The sequence below is a fragment of the Ambystoma mexicanum genome, chromosome 5p (genome assembly GCF_040938575.1).
Source record: "Ambystoma mexicanum isolate Mex_15411 chromosome 5p, UKY_AmexF1_1, whole genome shotgun sequence".
NCBI classification, from domain to species: domain Eukaryota; kingdom Metazoa; phylum Chordata; class Amphibia; order Caudata; family Ambystomatidae; genus Ambystoma; species Ambystoma mexicanum.
In genome coordinates this window covers 742,612,582-742,637,306 of record NC_090930.1, presented here as the reverse complement: position 1 = coordinate 742,637,306, position 24,725 = coordinate 742,612,582, and the positions used below count along the sequence as shown (strand labels likewise).

The following is a 24,725-nucleotide window of genomic DNA, read 5'->3' as shown; positions in this document are numbered from 1 at the left end:
TAAAAAGAGAATCCATTGGGTCACAGATTGAGCATGTTTCTTAACATTGAGTTAAGTTTGAAAATTTCAAATCTTTTATGTATGTTTCCGATGCAGATCTGCCCATCGACTCAGAATGACCTCACTGTTCATACATTTAAAAAAAATGCATAAAGGTTAAGGTGCTAGGCACAAAAGTGGATTTTTATGAAAAGTTATGCCAGAGAGTGAGAGCGAAAATGAATACCCTACACCACTAACCTTATGAATATTACTATCTTTGGCCTATAATTTAAGACAACAAGGAGACAAAGTGTGTTAGAGCAAGAGAGAGGTTCCACCGAGACTTGAACTCGGATCGCTGGATTCAAAGTCCAAAGTGCTAACCATTACACCATGGAACCCTTGTTGAGCAGAGCTTCATAAGGGCAATGAGAATATAGGGCACAGTCAAGATTTTTACTGACCTATAGTAACCGTTTACTGATATTATATCGAAGCAGCACTGTTGCTGTTGGATGCTGTGCAATCGCAAAGTACTGGCTTCATGTCTCATTTGGATCAAATTCTTCTTCTGGAGTCTAATGATATAGGAATATTACATATTTTCTCTGATGTGCTCTGTTTTTCCAGAATGAAGTGCATCATGCTACTGAATATGTGGGTTCCATGGTGTAATGGTTAGCACTCTGGACTCTGAATCCAGCGATCCGAGTTCAAGTCTCGGTGGGACCTTGGGGCTGCTTCTCTTTTAGAGTTGCCTTTCATTTGCAGATAGATATAACAGCAATAGCTTTGCTTTACAGCCCACTTTGATGGCAGTCTTCTTTGACCAAAGAATATTAATAGTTTCTGGGGATGACTCTCTTTTGCCACAAAGAAACTGCCCACTCTCATATCTCCAAAGCTCCAAGGTATAATGGCTATTAAACTGGCTTTTGATCTCAGCGATTTGCATTGAAAGCCCAGGAGGCCCCTAAAATCAGTTGAATTGTTTCCTGATAATTTAGAGTTTATTTCTTCTTTCGAGAAAGGTGTGATCCAAATAAAGTAAGTACATTTAAACAAGGGCACTTGATCAGTAAATGCACTACTTTCTAGAACTCATAACTCTTGTAAGTTATAAAAAGTTTGCTCTCCATACAGTTTGTCAACTCAAAGAATTACATTTTTTACACATTTAATAAGACCATCAAATTGCTTGAAACATAGGAATGATTGTGAAAGTGAATATGATTCACCAAAATAATTGTATAACATTTTTTAATGTTAATAAAATAGGGCTTTTTCCAATCTTTTCACATCAATGTTGTTTCTGCATGTTCCAGTGAGCAGAGAATCTACTGCACATAGTGTGTACATTTTTCTTTTCATAGAGTTAAGGTTGGACATTATTCATCTGTGGAAAATGTTTCTGAGAGATATCTGGGTGCCCACTCTGATTGACCTTAGGGATTGTACATTAACGATATGTAGTTGCATCACTGTATTGGTATCAGGCACCAAAGTACATTTAAATGGAATGTCGTGCAGAGAGAGTCGACTGAACTTCTGAATATTAACTCTGTTGAATTGTAATTTGAGAAATTAGAAAATGGAGTGTAAGAGCAAGATAACGGTCCCACCGAGACTTGAACTCGGATCGTTGGATTCAAAGTCCAAAGTGCTAACCATTACACCATGGAACCCTTGCAAGATGCACCTGAGAGCGTTGAATCAGAAATGGCAATATAGAGCACATTTACAATTTTTACAGATTCATAGTCCCAATTGACTGATATCATACAAACACAGCGATGTTGTCGATTGACGTTGTGCTATAGCAATCTCTGTGCTTTATAGAGCATGTAGATCAAATTCTTCCTCTTGAGGCATATGATTAAGCAATATTAAATATTGTTTCTGACTGCCTCTGTTTTGGCATAATGAAGTTCAGCATTTGCGGAAGTATTTAGGTTCCATGGTCTAATGGTTAGTAGGCTGGACTCTGAATTTAGTAATCTGACATGTTATAGCTATATTTTGTTTTCCTTTGGGTGTATTGTCATTTTATGCACATAGATTTCCTAGCAGTGGCTGTGATGAATAGTTCAATTTGATAGCAGCTTCCTTTTGAGAATTTGAAAAAAAAAGAATTAAATAGTCTCTCTGGATGACTCTGCTTTGATTTCTATGTGCACATCCCTTTTGCGTTTCAGAGGGATTGACCAACATACACAACAGTGCTTGGAAGACCTCTTCCTCCCTCATGGCATGTAAAGCTAACCTCTCTCCTACCGTGTGTTTTTTTACTTTTTAACTTCCCCTTCCGAGTCATGATCATGTAACTGAATTTACATTTTTAGATTTTAACTGCAGTAGTTGCTTGTTTTTCATTTTTATTTTTTGTGTACGCATACATCCCTTTTTGTGGGGAGGGGGGAGTGATGTCTGTTTACTTATATTAGCTAATATAGGTCATTTTATGTCCGCTTACAATATGTGTCAGGATTTTTTATGTCGTTTCCAATCAATGTCTAATATCAAGTGGTTTGCAGCAGTCATACAAAGGCACGTAACACCCCCAAAACACCTACATAAGTTAGAAATACTCCGGAAGAGTACTCAGTTTATGAAAAGGCGGTGAATCCCAAATAGAACTGTAAATGTAAGCTAGCAAGCAGACCGTGCACCCCTGTTTGGAACTATGACCTGTGTGTTGCCCTCTATTAACAGAACAATGTAACTGCAGCCCATGTCACATAAAATAGAAAGTAGAGATTATGCAAATTAACTCCCAGAAGAGCCTGGTGTCACCCCAAAAGGTGTCATGCTTTTCACACCAAGAAACATCCACACATAGATCCCTGCGAACCTCAAAAACGTACAGGAAACCCTGTCCAGCGCTTTGCTCCCAGAGGAGATAAGGTTGAAAAACCACCCTATGTTAAAAGTGTCCATAATCCATGCCAGCTGCCCTGTCTATAGAACCTGGCCGTTCGTGGCCCTTCGGGGCCTAGGGGCATGAGTGGAAGGGTTTAACCTGCCTGGGTTCTTGGGCATTGTTTCATCATGCCTCAGTTTACAATGGCACTCTGCCACTTTGTCAGGCTTTAAAGAAGCCTGACTCCTGCAGAGCAAAAGATCTGATTACTTCCTTACATGTTTTGTACGTAAGAATGCGGATGGTGCTCTGAGCCTCCTATGGTGGTTATTAAGCATGGTATACATACCATAGCATGTAACTGTGCCTACAAATGGAACATTTTGTTCATTTATTAGGGAGTTGTGAAAATGGCAAAATCAAATTGCCATTATTGACACAGACCAGCTGCCGCTGTCCGGACATTTCGTCGAAAGACATTTCGTCGAAAGACATTTGGTCGACGTAATTTGGTCGAAAGCCAAATGGTCGATTTTTTAATTTATATATATATATATTTTTTAGGTTGTAGTTTAGGGAAAAAAAGGGTTTTTTTTAGAAAAAAAGGGGGTTGGCGGGGACCCCCCCAACCCCCACCCCCCAAAAAAAAAATGTGAAAATAAAAAACAAAAACAATTCGACCATTTGGTTTTCGACCAAATGGTTTCGACCATTTGTCCTGTCGACAAATTTTTTTCGACGAAATGTCTTGCAACCCAGCTGCCGACTGTTGCTATTGACAGGAGTTCCAGGTGTATAAACTGAGGAGATCACCAGTTCAATTACCTGTGAACGCATTTTGAAGCTCATTCACAACCAGTTCATGCCCGTTCTCTCCATTTTGGCTTTCTGGCTGGCCGAGGGGCCCTTCAGTAATGTTCTTTGCTAACCATTACACCATGGGCCCCTTGCTGGTGCAACCTGACAGAGTTGTAACAGAAATGAGAATCGAGATCTCATGCATCATTTTAACAAACTCATATTCCTAGCCCACGGATATTATGCAAATGTGGAACTGTTTAGTTGGTTGTTGCGCAATAGCAAACTCTTTGCTTTACAGCTCATTTGGATAGGATTCTTCCTCTGGAGGCATAAGATAAAAGAATATTGCATACATTCTCTAAAAGGCGCTTTTTTTGCTGCAATGACGTTCATCATGTCACTAAGTATGTAGGTTCCATGGTGTAATGGTTAGCACTCTGGACTCTGAATCCAGCGATCCGAGTTCAAATCTTGGTGGGACCTTGGGAATTACTGTGTTTGTTTTCCTCTCAGTGTCTTGTTTTAATAGCAATGACGCTGCTGTGTCGCCCACTTTCATAGCATTATTCCCTGGGTGCATTTGAAAAAAGAAAGATTTTCCATGGATGACGCTCTTTAGCCACAATGAAACCCACCACTTTCTGTGGTGTGAAAGACCCATGGTGTAATGGTAACACCCTGGAGGTTGAATCCAATAATTTGCATTCAAATCTCTGTAAGAGTTTACCATCAGTCGAACCTTTCCTTTATCGTTTATTGTGGATGTCTTCTTTGAAGAAAGGTATGATCCAACTAAAGTAAGTACATTCACGAATGGGCCCTTGGTCGGTACAAACAGTATTTATACACCTCAGGCCTTTTGTGAATTAAGAAAAGTGTGTTCTTCGTTCTATTTTTCATCTCAAACTGATACCTTCATTTTACAAACATGTAAAGACTGTTAAGACGCTTGATTAATATCATTGATTCTGAATGTGGTCGCTTTTCATAGGATTAACCCTTTAACAATTTTGAAAGAGAATGGCGATACAATAGAGCTGCTTTTCCCAAAATGGTATTATTAATGTTGTTGCTGCATCTTCAAGTAAAAAGAGAATCCATTGGGTCACAGATTGAGCATGTTTCTTAACATTGAGTTAAGTTTGAAAATTTCAAATCTTTTATGTATGTTTCCGATGCAGATCTGCCCATCGACTCAGAATGACCTCACTGTTCATACATTTAAAAAAAATGCATAAAGGTTAAGGTGCTAGGCACAAAAGTGGATTTTTATGAAAAGTTATGCCAGAGAGTGAGAGCGAAAATGAATACCCTACACCACTAACCTTATGAATATTACTATCTTTGGCCTATAATTTAAGACAACAAGGAGACAAAGTGTGTTAGAGCAAGAGAGAGGTTCCACCGAGACTTGAACTCGGATCGCTGGATTCAAAGTCCAAAGTGCTAACCATTACACCATGGAACCCTTGTTGAGCAGAGCTTCATAAGGGCAATGAGAATATAGGGCACAGTCAAGATTTTTACTGACCTATAGTAACCGTTTACTGATATTATATCGAAGCAGCACTGTTGCTGTTGGATGCTGTGCAATCGCAAAGTACTGGCTTCATGTCTCATTTGGATCAAATTCTTCCTCTGGAGTCTAATGATATAGGAATATTACATATTTTCTCTGATGTGCTCTGTTTTTCCAGAATGAAGTGCATCATGCTACTGAATATGTGGGTTCCATGGTGTAATGGTTAGCACTCTGGACTCTGAATCCAGCGATCCGAGTTCAAGTCTCGGTGGGACCTTGGGGCTGCTTCTCTTTTAGAGTTGCCTTTCATTTGCAGATAGATATAACAGCAATAGCTTTGCTTTACAGCCCACTTTGATGGCAGTCTTCTTTGACCAAAGAATATTAATAGTTTCTGGGGATGACTCTCTTTTGCCACAAAGAAACTGCCCACTCTCATATCTCCAAAGCTCCAAGGTATAATGGCTATTAAACTGGCTTTTGATCTCAGCGATTTGCATTGAAAGCCCAGGAGGCCCCTAAAATCAGTTGAATTGTTTCCTGATAATTTAGAGTTTATTTCTTCTTTCGAGAAAGGTGTGATCCAAATAAAGTAAGTACATTTAAACAAGGGCACTTGATCAGTAAATGCACTACTTTCTAGAACTCATAACTCTTGTAAGTTATAAAAAGTTTGCTCTCCATACAGTTTGTCAACTCAAAGAATTACATTTTTTACACATTTAATAAGACCATCAAATTGCTTGAAACATAGGAATGATTGTGAAAGTGAATATGATTCACCAAAATAATTGTATAACATTTTTTAATGTTAATAAAATAGGGCTTTTTCCAATCTTTTCACATCAATGTTGTTTCTGCATGTTCCAGTGAGCAGAGAATCTACTGCACATAGTGTGTACATTTTTCTTTTCATAGAGTTAAGGTTGGACATTATTCATCTGTGGAAAATGTTTCTGAGAGATATCTGGGTGCCCACTCTGATTGACCTTAGGGATTGTACATTAACGATATGTAGTTGCATCACTGTATTGGTATCAGGCACCAAAGTACATTTAAATGGAATGTCGTGCAGAGAGAGTCGACTGAACTTCTGAATATTAACTCTGTTGAATTGTAATTTGAGAAATTAGAAAATGGAGTGTAAGAGCAAGATAACGGTCCCACCGAGACTTGAACTCGGATCGTTGGATTCAAAGTCCAAAGTGCTAACCATTACACCATGGAACCCTTGCAAGATGCACCTGAGAGCGTTGAATCAGAAATGGCAATATAGAGCACATTTACAATTTTTACAGATTCATAGTCCCAATTGACTGATATCATACAAACACAGCGATGTTGTCGATTGACGTTGTGCTATAGCAATCTCTGTGCTTTATAGAGCATGTAGATCAAATTCTTCCTCTTGAGGCATATGATTAAGCAATATTAAATATTGTTTCTGACTGCCTCTGTTTTGGCATAATGAAGTTCAGCATTTGCGGAAGTATTTAGGTTCCATGGTCTAATGGTTAGTAGGCTGGACTCTGAATTTAGTAATCTGACATGTTATAGCTATATTTTGTTTTCCTTTGGGTGTATTGTCATTTTATGCACATAGATTTCCTAGCAGTGGCTGTGATGAATAGTTCAATTTGATAGCAGCTTCCTTTTGAGAATTTGAAAAAAAAAGAATTAAATAGTCTCTCTGGATGACTCTGCTTTGATTTCTATGTGCACATCCCTTTTGCGTTTCAGAGGGATTGACCAACATACACAACAGTGCTTGGAAGACCTCTTCCTCCCTCATGGCATGTAAAGCTAACCTCTCTCCTACCGTGTGTTTTTTTACTTTTTAACTTCCCCTTCCGAGTCATGATCATGTAACTGAATTTACATTTTTAGATTTTAACTGCAGTAGTTGCTTGTTTTTCATTTTTATTTTTTGTGTACGCATACATCCCTTTTTGTGGGGAGGGGGGAGTGATGTCTGTTTACTTATATTAGCTAATATAGGTCATTTTATGTCCGCTTACAATATGTGTCAGGATTTTTTATGTCGTTTCCAATCAATGTCTAATATCAAGTGGTTTGCAGCAGTCATACAAAGGCACGTAACACCCCCAAAACACCTACATAAGTTAGAAATACTCCGGAAGAGTACTCAGTTTATGAAAAGGCGGTGAATCCCAAATAGAACTGTAAATGTAAGCTAGCAAGCAGACCGTGCACCCCTGTTTGGAACTATGACCTGTGTGTTGCCCTCTATTAACAGAACAATGTAACTGCAGCCCATGTCACATAAAATAGAAAGTAGAGATTATGCAAATTAACTCCCAGAAGAGCCTGGTGTCACCCCAAAAGGTGTCATGCTTTTCACACCAAGAAACATCCACACATAGATCCCTGCGAACCTCAAAAACGTACAGGAAACCCTGTCCAGCGCTTTGCTCCCAGAGGAGATAAGGTTGAAAAACCACCCTATGTTAAAAGTGTCCATAATCCATGCCAGCTGCCCTGTCTATAGAACCTGGCCGTTCGTGGACGTTCGGGGCCTAGGGGCATGAGTGGAAGGGTTTAACCTGCCTGGGTTCTTGGGCATGGTTTCATCATGCCTCAGTTTACAATGGCACTCTGCCACTTTGTCAGGCTTTAAAGAAGCCTGACTCCTGCAGAGCAAAAGATCTGATTATTTCCTTACATGTTTTGTACGTAAGAATGCGGATGGTGCTCTGAGCCTCCTATGGTGGTTATTAAGCATGGTATACATACCATAGCATGTAACTGTGCCTACAAATGGAACATTTTGTTCATTTATTAGGGAGTTGTGAAAATGGCAAAATCAAATAGCCATTATTGACACAGACCAGCTGCCGCTGTCCGGACATTTCGTCGAAAGACATTTGGTCGAAGTAATTTGGTCGAAAGCCAAATGGTCGATTTTTTTATTTATTTATATATATATATTTTAGGTTGTAGTTTAGGGAAAAAAAGGGGTTTTTAGAAAAAAAGGGGGTTGGCGGGGACCCCCCCATCCCCCACCCCCCAAAAAAAAAATGTGAAAATAAAAAACAAAAGCAATTCGACCATTTGGTTTTCGACCAAATGGTTTCGACCAATTGTCCTGTCGACAAATTTTTTTCGACGAAATGTCTGGCAACCCAGCTGCCGACTGTTGCTATTGACAGGAGTTCCAGGTGTATAAACTGAGTAGATCACCAGTTCAATTACCTGTGAACGCATTTTGAAGCTCATTCACAACCAGTTCATGCCCGTTCTCTCCATTTTGGCTTTCTGGCTGGCCGAGGGGCCCTTCAGTAATGTTCTTTGCTAACCATTACACCATGGGCCCCTTGCTGGTGCAACCTGACAGAGTTGTAACAGAAATGAGAATCGAGATCTCATGCATCATTTTAACAAACTCATATTCCTAGCCCACGGATATTATGCAAATGTGGAACTGTTTAGTTGGTTGTTGCGCAATAGCAAACTCTTTGCTTTACAGCTCATTTGGATAGGATTCTTCCTCTGGAGGCATAAGATAAAAGAATATTGCATACATTCTCTAAAAGGCGCTTTTTTTGCTGCAATGACGTTCATCATGTCACTAAGTATGTAGGTTCCATGGTGTAATGGTTAGCACTCTGGACTCTGAATCCAGCGATCCGAGTTCAAATCTCGGTGGGACCTTGGGAATTACTGTGTTTGTTTTCCTCTCAGTGTCTTGTTTTAATAGCAATGACGCTGCTGTGTCGCCCACTTTCATAGCATTATTCCCTGGGTGCATTTGAAAAAAGAAAGATTTTCCATGGATGACGCTCTTTAGCCACAATGAAACCCACCACTTTCTGTGGTGTGAAAGACCCATGGTGTAATGGTAGCACCCTGGAGGTTGAATCCAATAATTTGCATTCAAATCTCTGTAAGAGTTTACCATCAGTCGAACCTTTCCCTTATCGTTTATTGTGGATGTCTTCTTTGAAGAAAGGTATGATCCAACTAAAGTAAGTACATTCACGAATGGGCCCTTGGTCGGTACAAACAGTATTTATACACCTCAGGCCTTTTGTGAATTAAGAAAAGTGTGTTCTTCGTTCTATTTTTCATCTCAAACTGATACCTTCATTTTACAAACATGTAAAGACTGTTAAGACGCTTGATTAATATCATTGATTCTGAATGTGGTCGCTTTTCATAGGATTAACCCTTTAACAATTTTGAAAGAGAATGGCGATACAATAGAGCTGCTTTTCCCAAAATGGTATTATTAATGTTGTTGCTGCATCTTCAAGTAAAAAGAGAATCCATTGGGTCACAGATTGAGCATGTTTCTTAACATTGAGTTAAGTTTGAAAATTTCAAATCTTTTATGTATGTTTCCGATGCAGATCTGCCCATCGACTCAGAATGACCTCACTGTTCATACATTTAAAAAAAATGCATAAAGGTTAAGGTGCTAGGCACAAAAGTGGATTTTTATGAAAAGTTATGCCAGAGAGTGAGAGCGAAAATGAATACCCTACACCACTAACCTTATGAATATTACTATCTTTGGCCTATAATTTAAGACAACAAGGAGACAAAGTGTGTTAGAGCAAGAGAGAGGTTCCACCGAGACTTGAACTCGGATCGCTGGATTCAAAGTCCAAAGTGCTAACCATTACACCATGGAACCCTTGTTGAGCAGAGCTTCATAAGGGCAATGAGAATATAGGGCACAGTCAAGATTTTTACTGACCTATAGTAACCGTTTACTGATATTATATCGAAGCAGCACTGTTGCTGTTGGATGCTGTGCAATCGCAAAGTATTGGCTTCATGTCTCATTTGGATTAAATTCTTCCTCTGGAGTCTAATGATATAGGAATATTACATATTTTCTCTGATGTGCTCTGTTTTTCCAGAATGAAGTGCATCATGCTACTGAATATGTGGGTTCCATGGAGTAATGGTTAGCACTCTGAATCCAGCGATCCGAGTTCAAGTCTCGGTGGGACCTTGGGGCTGCTTCTCTTTTAGAGTTGCCTTTCATTTGCAGATAGATATAACAGCAATAGCTTTGCTTTACAGCCCACTTTGATGGCAGTCTTCTTTGACCAAAGAATATTAATAGTTTCTGGGTCTGGGGATGACTCTCTTTTGCCACAAAGAAACTGCCCACTCTCATATCTCCAAAGCACCAAGGTATAATGGCTATTAAACTGGCTTTTGATCTCAGCGATTTGCATTGAAAGCCCAGGAGGCCTCTAAAATCAGTTGAATTGTTTCCTGATAATTTAGAGTTTATTTCTTCTTTCGAGAAAGGTGTGATCCAAATAAAGTAACTACATTTAAACAAGGGCACTTGATCAGTAAATGCACTACTTTCTAGAACTCATAACTCTTGTAAGTTATAAAAAGTTTGCTCTCCATACAGTTTGTCAACTCAAAGAATTACATTTTTTACACATTTAATAAGACCATCAAATTGCTTGAAACATAGGAATGATTGTGAAAGTGAATATGATTCACCAAAATAATTGTATAACATTTTTTAATGTTAATAAAATAGGGCTTTTTCCAATCTTTTCACATCAATGTTGTTTCTGCATGTTCCAGTGAGCAGAGAATCTACTGCACATAGTGTGTACATTTTTCTTTTCATAGAGTTAAGGTTGGACATTATTCATCTGTGGAAAATGTTTCTGAGAGATATCTGGGTGCCCACTCTGATTGACCTTAGGGATTGTACATTAACGATATGTAGTTGCATCACTGTATTGGTATCAGGCACCAAAGTGCATTTAAATGTAATGTCGTGCAGAGAGAGAGAGAGTGTGAAAACGGCTACCTGAGTCGACTGAACTTCTGAATATTAACTCTGTTGAATTGTAATTTGAGAAATTAGAACATGGAGTGTAAGAGCAAGATAACGGTTCCACCGAGACTTGAACTCGGATCGTTGGATTCAAAGTCCAAAGTGCTAACCATTACACCATGGAACCCCTGCAAGATGCACCTGAGAGCGTTGAATCAGAAATGGCAATATAGAGCACATTTACAATTTGTACAGATTCATAGTCCCAATTGACTGATATCATACAAACACAGCGATGTTGTCGATTGACGTTGTGCTATAGCAATCTCTGTGCTTTATAGAGCATGTAGATCAAATTCTTCCTCTTGAGGCATATGATTAAGCAATATTAAATATTGTTTCTGACTGCCTCTGTTTTGGCATAATGAAGTTCAGCATTTGCGGAAGTATTTAGGTTCCATGGTCTAATGGTTAGTAGGCTGGACTCTGAATTTAGTAATCTGACATGTTATAGCTATATTTTGTTTTCCTTTGGGTGTATTGTCATTTTATGCACATAGATTTCCTAGCAGTGGCTGTGATGAATAGTTCAATTTGATAGCAGCTTCCTTTTGAGAATTTGAAAAAAAAAGAATTAAATAGTCTCTCTGGATGACTCTGCTTTGATTTCTATGTGCACATCCCTTTTGCGTTTCAGAGGGATTGACCAACATACACAACAGTGCTTGGAAGACCTCTTCCTCCCTCATGGCATGTAAAGCTAACCTCTCTCCTACCTTGTGTTTTTTTACTTTTTAACTTCCCCTTCCGAGTCATGATCATGTAACTGAATTTACATTTTTAGATTTTAACTGCAGTAGTTGCTTGTTTTTCATTTTTATTTTTTGTGTACGCATACATCCCTTTTTGTGGGGAGGGGGGAGTGATGTCTGTTTACTTATATTAGCTAATATAGGTCATTTTATGTCCGCTTGCAATATGTGTCAGGATTTTTTATGTCGTTTCCAATCAATGTCTAATATCAAGTGGTTTGCAGCAGTCAAAAAAAAGGCACGTAACACCCCCAAAACACCTACATAAGTTAGAAATACTCCGGAAGAGTACTCAGTTTATGAAAAGGCAGTGAATCCCAAATAGAACTGTAAATGTAAGCTAGCAAGCAGACCGTGCACCCCTGTTTGGAACTATGACCTGTGTGTTGCCCTCTATTAACAGAACAATGTAACTGCAGCCCATGTCACATAAAATAGAAAGTAGAGATTATGCAAATTAACTCCCAGAAGAGCCTGGTGTCACCCCAAAAGGTGTCATGCTTTTCACACCAAGAAACATCCACACATAGATCCCTGCGAACCTCAAAAACGTACAGGAAACCCTGTCCAGCGCTTTGCTCCCAGAGGAGATAAGGTTGAAAAACCACCCTATGTTAAAAGTGTCCATAATCCATGCCAGCTGCCCTGTCTATAGAACCTGGCCGTTCGTGGACGTTCGGGGCCTAGGGGCATGAGTGGAAGGGTTTAACCTGCCTGGGTTCTTGGGCATGGTTTCATCATGCCTCAGTTTACAATGGCACTCTGCCACTTTGTCAGGCTTTAAAGAAGCCTGACTCCTGCAGAGCAAAAGATCTGATTATTTCCTTACATGTTTTGTACGTAAGAATGCGGATGGTGCTCTGAGCCTCCTATGGTGGTTATTAAGCATGGTATACATACCATAGCATGTAACTGTGCCTACAAATGGAACATTTTGTTCATTTATTAGGGAGTTGTGAAAATGGCAAAATCAAATTGCCATTATTGACACAGACCAGCTGCCGCTGTCCGGACATTTCGTCGAAAGACATTTGGTCGACGTAATTTGGTCGAAAGCCAAATGGTCGATTTTTTTATTTATTTATATATATATTTTTTAGGTTGTAGTTTAGGGAAAAAAAGGGGTTTTTAGAAAAAAAGGGGGTTGGCGGGGACCCCCCCAACCCCCACCCCCCAAAGAAAAAATGTGAAAATAAAAAACAAAAGCAATTCGACCATTTGGTTTTCGACCAAATGGTTTCGACCAATTGTCCTGTCGACAAATTTTTTTCGACGAAATGTCTGGCAACCCAGCTGCCGACTGTTGCTATTGACAGGAGTTCCAGGTGTATAAACTGAGTAGATCACCAGTTCAATTACCTGTGAACGCATTTTGAAGCTCATTCACAACCAGTTCATGCCCGTTCTCTCCATTTTGGCTTTCTGGCTGGCCGAGGGGCCCTTCAGTAATGTTCTTTGCTAACCATTACACCATGGGCCCCTTGCTGGTGCAACCTGACAGAGTTGTAACAGAAATGAGAATCGAGATCTCATGCATCATTTTAACAAACTCATATTCCTAGCCCACGGATATTATGCAAATGTGGAACTGTTTAGTTGGTTGTTGCGCAATAGCAAACTCTTTGCTTTACAGCTCATTTGGATAGGATTCTTCCTCTGGAGGCATAAGATAAAAGAATATTGCATACATTCTCTAAAAGGCGCTTTTTTTGCTGCAATGACGTTCATCATGTCACTAAGTATGTAGGTTCCATGGTGTAATGGTTAGCACTCTGGACTCTGAATCCAGCGATCCGAGTTCAAATCTCGGTGGGACCTTGGGAATTACTGTGTTTGTTTTCCTCTCAGTGTCTTGTTTTAATAGCAATGACGCTGCTGTGTCGCCCACTTTCATAGCATTATTCCCTGGGTGCATTTGAAAAAAGAAAGATTTTCCATGGATGACGCTCTTTAGCCACAATGAAACCCACCACTTTCTGTGGTGTGAAAGACCCATGGTGTAATGGTAGCACCCTGGAGGTTGAATCCAATAATTTGCATTCAAATCTCTGTAAGAGTTTACCATCAGTCGAACCTTTCCCTTATCGTTTATTGTGGATGTCTTCTTTGAAGAAAGGTATGATCCAACTAAAGTAAGTACATTCACGAATGGGCCCTTGGTCGGTACAAACAGTATTTATACACCTCAGGCCTTTTGTGAATTAAGAAAAGTGTGTTCTTCGTTCTATTTTTCATCTCAAACTGATACCTTCATTTTACAAACATGTAAAGACTGTTAAGACGCTTGATTAATATCATTGATTCTGAATGTGGTCGCTTTTCATAGGATTAACCCTTTAACAATTTTGAAAGAGAATGGCGATACAATAGAGCTGCTTTTCCCAAAATGGTATTATTAATGTTGTTGCTGCATCTTCAAGTAAAAAGAGAATCCATTGGGTCACAGATTGAGCATGTTTCTTAACATTGAGTTAAGTTTGAAAATTTCAAATCTTTTATGTATGTTTCCGATGCAGATCTGCCCATCGACTCAGAATGACCTCACTGTTCATACATTTAAAAAAAATGCATAAAGGTTAAGGTGCTAGGCACAAAAGTGGATTTTTATGAAAAGTTATGCCAGAGAGTGAGAGCGAAAATGAACACCCTACACCACTAACCTTATGAATATTACTATCTTTGGCCTATAATTTAAGACAACAAGGAGACAAAGTGTGTTAGAGCAAGAGAGAGGTTCCACCGAGACTTGAACTCGGATCGCTGGATTCAAAGTCCAAAGTGCTAACCATTACACCATGGAACCCTTGTTGAGCAGAGCTTCATAAGGGCAATGAGAATATAGGGCACAGTCAAGATTTTTACTGACCTATAGTAACCGTTTACTGATATTATATCGAAGCAGCACTGTTGCTGTTGGATGCTGTGCAATCGCAAAGTATTGGCTTCATGTCTCATTTGGATTAAATTCTTCCTCTGGAGTCTAATGATATAGGAATATTACATATTTTCTCTGATGTGCTCTGTTTTTCCAGAATGAAGTGCATCATGCTACTGAATATGTGGGTTCCATGGAGTAATGGTTAGCACTCTGGACTCTGAATCCAGCGATCCGAGTTCAAGTCTCGGTGGGACCTTGGGGCTGCTTCTCTTTTAGAGTTGCCTTTCATTTGCAGATAGATATAACAGCAATAGCTTTGCTTTACAGCCCACTTTGATGGCAGTCTTCTTTGACCAAAGAATATTAATAGTTTCTGGGTCTGGGGATGACTCTCTTTTGCCACAAAGAACCTGCCCACCCGCATATCTCCAAAGCTCCAAGGTATAATGGCTATTAAACTGGCTTTTGATCTCAGCGATTTGCATTGAAAGCCCAGGAGGCCTCTAAAATCAGTTGAATTGTTTCCTGATAATTTAGAGTTTATTTCTTCTTTCGAGAAAGGTGTGATCCAAATAAAGTAAGTACATTTAAACAAGGGCACTTGATCAGTAAATGCACTACTTTCTAGAACTCATAACTCTTGTAAGTTATAAAAAGTTTGCTCTCCATACAGTTTGTCAACTCAAAGAATTACATTTTTTACACATTTAATAAGACCATCAAATTGCTTGAAACATAGGAATGATTGTGAAAGTGAATATGATTCACCAAAATAATTGTATAACATTTTTTAATGTTAATAAAATAGGGCTTTTTCCAATCTTTTCACATCAATGTTGTTTCTGCATGTTCCAGTGAGCAGAGAATCTACTGCACATAGTGTGTACATTTTTCTTTTCATAGAGTTAAGGTTGGACATTATTCATCTGTGGAAAATGTTTCTGAGAGATATCTGGGTGCCCACTCTGATTGACCTTAGGGATTGTACATTAACGATATGTAGTTGCATCACTGTATTGGTATCAGGCACCAAAGTGCATTTAAATGTAATGTCGTGCAGAGAGAGAGAGAGTGTGAAAACGGCTACCTGAGTCGACTGAACTTCTGAATATTAACTCTGTTGAATTGTAATTTGAGAAATTAGAAAATGGAGTGTAAGAGCAAGATTACGGTTCCACCGAGACTTGAACTCGGATCGTTGGATTCAAAGTCCAAAGTGCTAACCATTACACCATGGAACCCCTGCAAGATGCACCTGAGAGAGTTGAATCAGAAATGGCAATATAGAGCACATTTACAATTTGTACAGATTCATAGTCCCAATTGACTGATATCATACAAACACAGCGATGTTGTCGATTGACGTTGTGCTATAGCAATCTCTGTGCTTTATAGAGCATGTAGATTAAATTCTTCCTCTTGAGGCATATGATTAAGCAATATTAAATATTGTTTCTGACTGCCTCTGTTTTGGCATAATGAAGTTCAGCATTTGCGGAAGTATTTAGGTTCCATGGTCTAATGGTTAGTAGGCTGGACTCTGAATTTAGTAATCTGACATGTTATAGCTATATTTCGTTTTCCTTTGGGTGTATTGTCATTTTATGCACATAGATTTCCTAGCAGTGGCTGTGATGAATAGTTCAATTTGATAGCAGCTTCCTTTTGAGAATTTGAAAAAAAAAGAATTAAATAGTCTCTCTGGATGACTCTGCTTTGATTTCTATGTGCACATCCCTTTTGCGTTTCAGAGGGATTGACCAACATACACAACAGTGCTTGGAAGACCTCTTCCTCCCTCATGGCATGTAAAGCTAACCTCTCTCCTACCTTGTGTTTTTTTACTTTTTAACTTCCCCTTCCGAGTCATGATCATGTAACTGAATTTACATTTTTAGATTTTAACTGCAGTAGTTGCTTGTTTTTCATTTTTATTTTTTGTGTACGCATACATCCCTTTTTGTGGGGAGGGGGGAGTGATGTCTGTTTACTTATATTAGCTAATATAGGTCATTTTATGTCCGCTTACAATATGTGTCAGGATTTTTTATGTCGTTTCCAATCAATGTCTAATATCAAGTGGTTTGCAGCAGTCAAAAAAAAGGCACGTAACACCCCCAAAACACCTACATAAGTTAGAAATACTCCGGAAGAGTACTCAGTTTATGAAAAGGCGGTGAATCCCAAATAGAACTGTAAATGTAAGCTAGCAAGCAGACCGTGCACCCCTGTTTGGAACTATGACCTGTGTGTTGCCCTCTATTAACAGAACAATGTAACTGCAGCCCATGTCACATAAAATAGAAAGTAGAGATTATGCAAATTAACTCCCAGAAGAGCCTGGTGTCACCCCAAAAGGTGTCATGCTTTTCACACCAAGAAACATCCACACATAGATCCCTGCGAACCTCAAAAACGTACAGGAAACCCTGTCCAGCGCTTTGCTCCCAGAGGAGATAAGGTTGAAAAACCACCCTATGTTAAAAGTGTCCATAATCCATGCCAGCTGCCCTGTCTATAGAACCTGGCCGTTCGTGGCCGATCGGGGCCTAGGGGCATGAGTGGAAGGGTTTAACCTGCCTGGGTTCTTGGGCATGGTTTCATCATGCCTCAGTTTACAATGGCACTCTGCCACTTTGTCAGGCTTTAAAGAAGCCTGACTCCTGCAGAGCAAAAGATCTGATTATTTCCTTACATGTTTTGTACGTAAGAATGCGGATGGTGCTCTGAGCCTCCTATGGTGGTTATTAAGCATGGTATACATACCATAGCATGTAACTGTGCCTACAAATGGAACATTTTGTTCATTTATTAGGGAGTTGTGAAAATGGCAAAATCAAATTGCCATTATTGACACAGACCAGCTGCCGCTGTCCGGACATTTCGTCGAAAGACATTTGGTCGACGTAATTTGGTCGAAAGCCAAATGGTCGATTTTTTTATTTATTTATATATATATTTTTTAGGTTGTAGTTTAGGGAAAAAAAGGGGTTTTTAGAAAAAAAGGGGGTTGGCGGGGACCCCCCCAACCCCCACCCCCCAAAAAAAAAATGTGAAAATAAAAAACAAAAGCAATTCGACCATTTGGTTTTCGACCAAATGGTTTCGACCAATTGTCCTGTCGACAAATTTTTTTCGACGAAATGTCTGGCAACCCAGCTGCCGACTGTTGCTATTGACAGGAGTTCCAGGTGTATAAACTGAGTAGATCACCAGTTCAATTACCTGTGAACGCATTTTGAAGCTCATTCACAACCAGTTCATGCCCGTTCTCTCCATTTTGGCTTTCTGGCTGGCCGAGGGGCCCTTCAGTAATGTTCTTTGCTAACCATTACACCATGGGCCCCTTGCTGGTGCAACCTGACAGAGTTGTAACAGAAATGAGAATCGAGATCTCATGCATCATTTTAACAAACTCATATTCCTAGCCCACGGATATTATGCAAATGTGGAACTGTTTAGTTGGTTGTTGCACAATAGCAAACTCTTTGCTTTACAGCTCATTTGGATAGGATTCTTCCTCTGGAGGCATAAGATAAAAGAATATTGCATACATTCTCTAAAAGGCGCTTTTTTTGCTGCAATGACGTTCATCATGTCACTAAGTATGTAGGTTCCATGGTGTAATGGTTAGCACTCTGGACTCTGAATCCAGCGATCCGAGTTCAAATCTCGGTGGGACCTTGGGAATTACTGTGTTTGTTTTCCTCTCAGTGTCTTGTTTTAATACCAATGACGCTGCTGTGTCGCCCACTTTCATAGCATTATTCCCTGGGTGCATTTGAAAAAAGAAAGATTTTCCATGGATGACGCTCTTTAGCCACAATGAAACCCACCACTTTCTGTGGTGTGAAAGACCCATGGTGTAATGGTAGCACCCTGGAGGTTGAATCCAATAATTTGCATTCAAATCTCTGTAAGAGTTTACCATCAGTCGAACCTTTCCCTTATCGTTTATTGTGGATGTCTTCTTTGAAGAAAGGTATGATCCAACTAAAGTAAGTACATTCACGAATGGGCCCTTGGTCGGTACAAACAGTATTTATACACCTCAGGCCTTTTGTGAATTAAGAAAAGTGTGTTCTTCGTTCTATTTTTCATCTCAAACTGATACCTTCATTTTACAAACATGTAAAGACTGTTAAGACGCTTGATTAATATCATTGATTCTGAATGTGGTCGCTTTTCATAGGATTAACCCTTTAACAATTTTGAAAGAGAATGGCGATACAATAGAGCTGCTTTTCCCAAAATGGTATTATTAATGTTGTTGCTGCATCTTCAAGTAAAAAGAGAATCCATTGGGTCACAGATTGAGCATGTTTCTTAACATTGAGTTAAGTTTGAAAATTTCAAATCTTTTATGTATGTTTCCGATGCAGATCTGCCCATCGACTCAGAATGACCTCACTGTTCATACATTTAAAAAAAATGCATAAAGGTTAAGGTGCTAGGCACAAAAGTGGATTTTTATGAAAAGTTATGCCAGAGAGTGAGAGCGAAAATGAATACCCTACACCACTAACCTTATGAATATTACTATCTTTGGCCTATAATTTAAGACAACAAGGAGACAAAGTGTGTTAGAGCAAGAGAGAGGTTCCACCGAGACTTGAACTCGGATCGCTGGATTCAAAGTCCAAAGTGCTAACCATTACACCATGGAACCCTTGTTGAGCAGAGCTTCATAAGGGCAATGAGAATATAGGGCACAGTCAAGATTTTTACTGACCTATAGTAACCGTTTACTGATATTATATCGAAGCAGCACTGTTGCTGTTGGATGCTGTGCAATCGCAAAGTATTGGCTTCATGTCTCATTTGGATTAAATTCTTCCTCTGGAGTCTAATGATATAGGAATATTACATATTTTCTCTGATGTGCTCTGTTTTTCCAGAATGAAGTGCATCATGCTACTGAATATGTGGGTTCCATGGAGTAATGGTTAGCACTCTGGACTCTGAATCCAGCGATCCGAGTTCAAGTATCGGTGGGACCTTGGGGCTGCTTCTCTTTTAGAGTTGCCTTTCATTTGCAGATAGATATAACAGCAATAGCTTTGCTTTACAGCCCACTTTGATGGCAGTCTTCTTTGACCAAAGAATATTAATAGTTTCTGGGTCTGGGGATGACTCTCTTTTGCCACAAAGAAACTGCCCACTCTCATATCTCCAAAGCTCCAAGGTATAATGGCTATTAAACTGGCTTTTGATCTCAGCGATTTGCATTGAAAGCCCAGGAGGCCTCTAAAATCAGTTGAATTGTTTCCTGATAATTTAGAGTTTATTTCTTCTTTCGAGAAAGGTGTGATCCAAATAAAGTAAGTACATTTAAACAAGGGCACTTGATCAGTAAATGCACTACTTTCTAGAACTCATAACTCTTGTAAGTTATAAAAAGTTTGCTCTCCATACAGTTTGTCAACTCAAAGAATTACATTTTTTACACATTTAATAAGACCATCAAATTGCTTGAAACATAGGAATGATTGTGAAAGTGAATATGATTCACCAAAATAATTGTATAACATTTTTTAATGTTAATAAAATAGGGCTTTTTCCAATCTTTTCACATCAATGTTGTTTCTGCATGTTCCAGTGAGCAGAGAATCTACTGCACATAGTGTGTACATTTTTCTTTTCATAGAGTTAAGGTTGGACATTATTCATCTGTGGAAAATGTTTCTGAGAGATATCTGGGTGCCCACTCTGATTGACCTTAGGGATTGTACATTAACGATATGTAGTTGCATCACTGTATTGGTATCAGGCATCAAAGTGCATTTAAATGTAATGTCGTGCAGAGAGAGAGAGAGTGTGAAAACGACTACCTGAGTCGACTGAACTTCTGAATATTAACTCTGTTGAATTGTAATTTGAGAAATTAGAAAATGGAGTGTAAGAGCAAGATTACGGTTCCACCGAGACTTGAACTCGGATCGTTGGATTCAAAGTCCAAAGTGCTAACCATTACACCATGGAACCCCTGCAAGATGCACCTGAGAGCGTTGAATCAGAAATGGCAATATAGAGCACATTTACAATTTGTACAGATTCATAGTCCCAATTGACTGATATCATACAAACACAGCGATGTTGTCGATTGACGTTGTGCTATAGCAATCTCTGTGCTTTATAGAGCATGTAGATCAAATTCTTCCTCTTGAGGCATATGATTAAGCAATATTAAATATTGTTTCTGACTGCCTCTGTTTTGGCATAATGAAGTTCAGCATTTGCGGAAGTATTTAGGTTCCATGGTCTAATGGTTAGTAGGCTGGACTCTGAATTTAGTAATCTGACATGTTATAGCTATATTTTGTTTTCCTTTGGGTGTATTGTCATTTTATGCACATAGATTTCCTAGCAGTGGCTGTGATGAATAGTTCAATTTGATAGCAGCTTCCTTTTGAGAATTTGAAAAAAAAAGAATTAAATAGTCTCTCTGGATGACTCTGCTTTGATTTCTATGTGCACATCCCTTTTGCGTTTCAGAGGGATTGACCAACATACACAACAGTGCTTGGAAGACCTCTTCCTCCCTCATGGCATGTAAAGCTAACCTCTCTCCTACCTTGTGTTTTTTTACTTTTTAACTTCCCCTTCCGAGTCATGATCATGTAACTGAATTTACATTTTTAGATTTTAACTGCAGTAGTTGCTTGTTTTTCATTTTTATTTTTTGTGTACGCATACATCCCTTTTTGTGGGGAGGGGGGAGTGATGTCTGTTTACTTATATTAGCTAATATAGGTCATTTTATGTCCGCTTACAATATGTGTCAGGATTTTTTATGTCGTTTCCAATCAATGTCTAATATCAAGTGGTTTGCAGCAGTCAAATAAAAGGCACGTAACACCCCCAAAACACCTACATAAGTTAGAAATACTCCGGAAGAGTACTCAGTTTATGAAAAGGCGGTGAATCCCAAATAGAACTGTAAATGTAAGCTAGCAAGCAGACCGTGCACCCCTGTTTGGAACTATGACCTGTGTGTTGCCCTCTATTAACAGAACAATGTAACTGCAGCCCATGTCACATAAAATAGAAAGTAGAGATTATGCAAATTAACTCCCAGAAGAGCCTGGTGTCACCCCAAAAGGTGTCATGCTTTTCACACCAAGAAACATCCACACATAGATCCCTGCGAACCTCAAAAACGTACAGGAAACCCTGTCCAGCGCTTTGCTCCCAGAGGAGATAAGGTTGAAAAACCACCCTATGTTAAAAGTGTCCATAATCCATGCCAGCTGCCCTGTCTATAGAACCTGGCCGTTCGTGGACGTTTGGGGCCTAGGGGCATGAGTGGAAGGGTTTAACCTGCCTGGGTTCTTGGGCATGGTTTCATCATGCCTCAGTTTACAATGGCACTCTGCCACTTTGTCAGGCTTTAAAGAAGCCTGACTCCTGCAGAGCAAAAGATCTGATTATTTCCTTACATGTTTTGTACGTAAGAATGCGGATGGTGCTCTGAGCCTCCTATGGTGGTTATTAAGCATGGTATACATACCATAGCATGTAACTGTGCCTACAAATGGAACATTTTGTTCATTTATTAGGGAGTTGTGAAAATGGCAAAATCAAATTGCCATTATTGACACAGACCAGCTGCCGCTGTCCGGACATTTCGTCGAAAGACATTTGGTCGACGTAATTTGGTCGAAAGCCAAATGGTCGATTTTTTTATTTATTTATATATATATTTTTTAGGTTGTAGTTTAGGGAAAAAAAGGGGTTTTTAGAAAAAAAGGGGGTTGGCGGGGACCCCCCCAACCCCCACCCCCCAAAAAAAAAATGTGAAAATAAAAAACAAAAGCAATTCGACCATTTGGTTTTCGACCAAATGGTTTCGACCAATTGTCCTGTCGACAAATTTTTTTCGACGAAATGTCTGGCAACCCAGCTGCCGACTGTTGCTATTGACAGGAGTTCCAGGTGTATAAACTGAGTAGATCACCAGTTCAATTACCTGTGAACGCATTTTGAAGCTCATTCACAACCAGTTATGCCCGTTCTCTCCATTTTGGCTTTCTGGCTGGCCGAGGGGCCCTTCAGTAATGTTCTTTGCTAACCATTACACCATGGGCCCCTTGCTGGTGCAACCTGACAGAGTTGTAACAGAAATGAGAATCGAGATCTCATGCATCATTTTAACAAACTCATATTCCTAGCCCACGGATATTATGCAAATGTGGAACTGTTTAGTTGGTTGTTGCGCAATAGCAAACTCTTTGCTTTACAGCTCATTTGGATAGGATTCTTCCTCTGGAGGCATAAGATAAAAGAATATTGCATACATTCTCTAAAAGGCGCTTTTTTTGCTGCAATGACGTTCATCATGTCACTAAGTATGTAGGTTCCATGGTGTAATGGTTAGCACTCTGGACTCTGAATCCAGCGATCCGAGTTCAAATCTCGGTGGGACCTTGGGAATTACTGTGTTTGTTTTCCTCTCAGTGTCTTGTTTTAATAGCAATGACGCTGCTGTGTCGCCCACTTTCATAGCATTATTCCCTGGGTGCATTTGAAAAAAGAAAGATTTTCCATGGATGACGCTCTTTAGCCACAATGAAACCCACCACTTTCTGTGGTGTGAAAGACCCATGGTGTAATGGTAGCACCCTGGAGGTTGAATCCAATAATTTGCATTCAAATCTCTGTAAGAGTTTACCATCAGTCGAACCTTTCCCTTATCGTTTATTGTGGATGTCTTCTTTGAAGAAAGGTATGATCCAACTAAAGTAAGTACATTCACGAATGGGCCCTTGGTCGGTACAAACAGTATTTATACACCTCAGGCCTTTTGTGAATTAAGAAAAGTGTGTTCTTCGTTCTATTTTTCATCTCAAACTGATACCTTCATTTTACAAACATGTAAAGACTGTTAAGACGCTTGATTAATATCATTGATTCTGAATGTGGTCGCTTTTCATAGGATTAACCCTTTAACAATTTTGAAAGAGAATGGCGATACAATAGAGCTGCTTTTCCCAAAATGGTATTATTAATGTTGTTGCTGCATCTTCAAGTAAAAAGAGAATCCATTGGGTCACAGATTGAGCATGTTTCTTAACATTGAGTTAAGTTTGAAAATTTCAAATCTTTTATGTATGTTTCCGATGCAGATCTGCCCATCGACTCAGAATGACCTCACTGTTCATACATTTAAAAAAAATGCATAAAGGTTAAGGTGCTAGGCACAAAAGTGGATTTTTATGAAAAGTTATGCCAGAGAGTGAGAGCGAAAATGAATACCCTACACCACTAACCTTATGAATATTACTATCTTTGGCCTATAATTTAAGACAACAAGGAGACAAAGTGTGTTAGAGCAAGAGAGAGGTTCCACCGAGACTTGAACTCGGATCGCTGGATTCAAAGTCCAAAGTGCTAACCATTACACCATGGAACCCTTGTTGAGCAGAGCTTCATAAGGGCAATGAGAATATAGGGCACAGTCAAGATTTTTACTGACCTATAGTAACCGTTTACTGATATTATATCGAAGCAGCACTGTTGCTGTTGGATGCTGTGCAATCGCAAAGTATTGGCTTCATGTCTCATTTGGATTAAATTCTTCCTCTGGAGTCTAATGATATAGGAATATTACATATTTTCTCTGATGTGCTCTGTTTTTCCAGAATGAAGTGCATCATGCTACTGAATATGTGGGTTCCATGGAGTAATGGTTAGCACTCTGGACTCTGAATCCAGCGATCCGAGTTCAAGTCTCGGTGGGACCTTGGGGCTGCTTCTCTTTTAGAGTTGCCTTTCATTTGCAGATAGATATAACAGCAATAGCTTTGCTTTACAGCCCACTTTGATGGCAGTCTTCTTTGACCAAAGAATATTAATAGTTTCTGGGTCTGGGGATGACTCTCTTTTGCCACAAAGAAACTGCCCACTCTCATATCTCCAAAGCTCCAAGGTATAATGGCTATTAAACTGGCTTTTGATCTCAGCGATTTGCATTGAAAGCCCAGGAGGCCTCTAAAATCAGTTGAATTGTTTCCTGATAATTTAGAGTTTATTTCTTCTTTCGAGAAAGGTGTGATCCAAATAAAGTAAGTACATTTAAACAAGGGCACTTG

General features: G+C 39.3%; 20 non-coding genes across 20 annotated transcripts; 9 read left to right on the top strand and 11 right to left on the bottom strand.

Annotated features, from left to right (window-relative positions):
- Positions 1-311: 311 nt before the first annotated feature.
- On the bottom strand, positions 312-383 carry TRNAQ-UUG (transfer RNA glutamine (anticodon UUG)). Its single transcript has one exon. It is a non-coding gene; the product is annotated as a tRNA-Gln (tRNA).
- A 259-nt stretch (positions 384-642) lies between these two features.
- On the top strand, positions 643-714 carry TRNAQ-CUG (transfer RNA glutamine (anticodon CUG)). The gene has a single exon. It is a non-coding gene; the product is annotated as a tRNA-Gln (tRNA).
- Positions 715-1,595: 881 nt separating this feature from the next.
- Positions 1,596-1,667, bottom strand: TRNAQ-UUG (transfer RNA glutamine (anticodon UUG)). The gene has a single exon. It is a non-coding gene; the product is annotated as a tRNA-Gln (tRNA).
- Positions 1,668-4,054: 2,387 nt separating this feature from the next.
- On the top strand, positions 4,055-4,126 carry TRNAQ-CUG (transfer RNA glutamine (anticodon CUG)). The gene has a single exon. It is a non-coding gene; the product is annotated as a tRNA-Gln (tRNA).
- Positions 4,127-5,039: 913 nt separating this feature from the next.
- TRNAQ-UUG (transfer RNA glutamine (anticodon UUG)) lies at positions 5,040-5,111 on the bottom strand. Its single transcript has one exon. It is a non-coding gene; the product is annotated as a tRNA-Gln (tRNA).
- Positions 5,112-5,370: 259 nt separating this feature from the next.
- TRNAQ-CUG (transfer RNA glutamine (anticodon CUG)) lies at positions 5,371-5,442 on the top strand. Its single transcript has one exon. It is a non-coding gene; the product is annotated as a tRNA-Gln (tRNA).
- Positions 5,443-6,323: 881 nt separating this feature from the next.
- Positions 6,324-6,395, bottom strand: TRNAQ-UUG (transfer RNA glutamine (anticodon UUG)). Its single transcript has one exon. It is a non-coding gene; the product is annotated as a tRNA-Gln (tRNA).
- Positions 6,396-8,765: 2,370 nt separating this feature from the next.
- On the top strand, positions 8,766-8,837 carry TRNAQ-CUG (transfer RNA glutamine (anticodon CUG)). Its single transcript has one exon. It is a non-coding gene; the product is annotated as a tRNA-Gln (tRNA).
- Positions 8,838-9,750: 913 nt separating this feature from the next.
- TRNAQ-UUG (transfer RNA glutamine (anticodon UUG)) lies at positions 9,751-9,822 on the bottom strand. The gene has a single exon. It is a non-coding gene; the product is annotated as a tRNA-Gln (tRNA).
- Positions 9,823-11,059: 1,237 nt separating this feature from the next.
- Positions 11,060-11,131, bottom strand: TRNAQ-UUG (transfer RNA glutamine (anticodon UUG)). Its single transcript has one exon. It is a non-coding gene; the product is annotated as a tRNA-Gln (tRNA).
- A 2,371-nt stretch (positions 11,132-13,502) lies between these two features.
- On the top strand, positions 13,503-13,574 carry TRNAQ-CUG (transfer RNA glutamine (anticodon CUG)). Its single transcript has one exon. It is a non-coding gene; the product is annotated as a tRNA-Gln (tRNA).
- Positions 13,575-14,487: 913 nt separating this feature from the next.
- TRNAQ-UUG (transfer RNA glutamine (anticodon UUG)) lies at positions 14,488-14,559 on the bottom strand. The gene has a single exon. It is a non-coding gene; the product is annotated as a tRNA-Gln (tRNA).
- A 259-nt stretch (positions 14,560-14,818) lies between these two features.
- Positions 14,819-14,890, top strand: TRNAQ-CUG (transfer RNA glutamine (anticodon CUG)). Its single transcript has one exon. It is a non-coding gene; the product is annotated as a tRNA-Gln (tRNA).
- Positions 14,891-15,803: 913 nt separating this feature from the next.
- On the bottom strand, positions 15,804-15,875 carry TRNAQ-UUG (transfer RNA glutamine (anticodon UUG)). Its single transcript has one exon. It is a non-coding gene; the product is annotated as a tRNA-Gln (tRNA).
- A 2,371-nt stretch (positions 15,876-18,246) lies between these two features.
- TRNAQ-CUG (transfer RNA glutamine (anticodon CUG)) lies at positions 18,247-18,318 on the top strand. Its single transcript has one exon. It is a non-coding gene; the product is annotated as a tRNA-Gln (tRNA).
- A 913-nt stretch (positions 18,319-19,231) lies between these two features.
- TRNAQ-UUG (transfer RNA glutamine (anticodon UUG)) lies at positions 19,232-19,303 on the bottom strand. Its single transcript has one exon. It is a non-coding gene; the product is annotated as a tRNA-Gln (tRNA).
- A 1,244-nt stretch (positions 19,304-20,547) lies between these two features.
- Positions 20,548-20,619, bottom strand: TRNAQ-UUG (transfer RNA glutamine (anticodon UUG)). Its single transcript has one exon. It is a non-coding gene; the product is annotated as a tRNA-Gln (tRNA).
- A 2,370-nt stretch (positions 20,620-22,989) lies between these two features.
- TRNAQ-CUG (transfer RNA glutamine (anticodon CUG)) lies at positions 22,990-23,061 on the top strand. The gene has a single exon. It is a non-coding gene; the product is annotated as a tRNA-Gln (tRNA).
- Positions 23,062-23,974: 913 nt separating this feature from the next.
- Positions 23,975-24,046, bottom strand: TRNAQ-UUG (transfer RNA glutamine (anticodon UUG)). The gene has a single exon. It is a non-coding gene; the product is annotated as a tRNA-Gln (tRNA).
- Positions 24,047-24,305: 259 nt separating this feature from the next.
- On the top strand, positions 24,306-24,377 carry TRNAQ-CUG (transfer RNA glutamine (anticodon CUG)). The gene has a single exon. It is a non-coding gene; the product is annotated as a tRNA-Gln (tRNA).
- Positions 24,378-24,725: the final 348 nt, after the last annotated feature.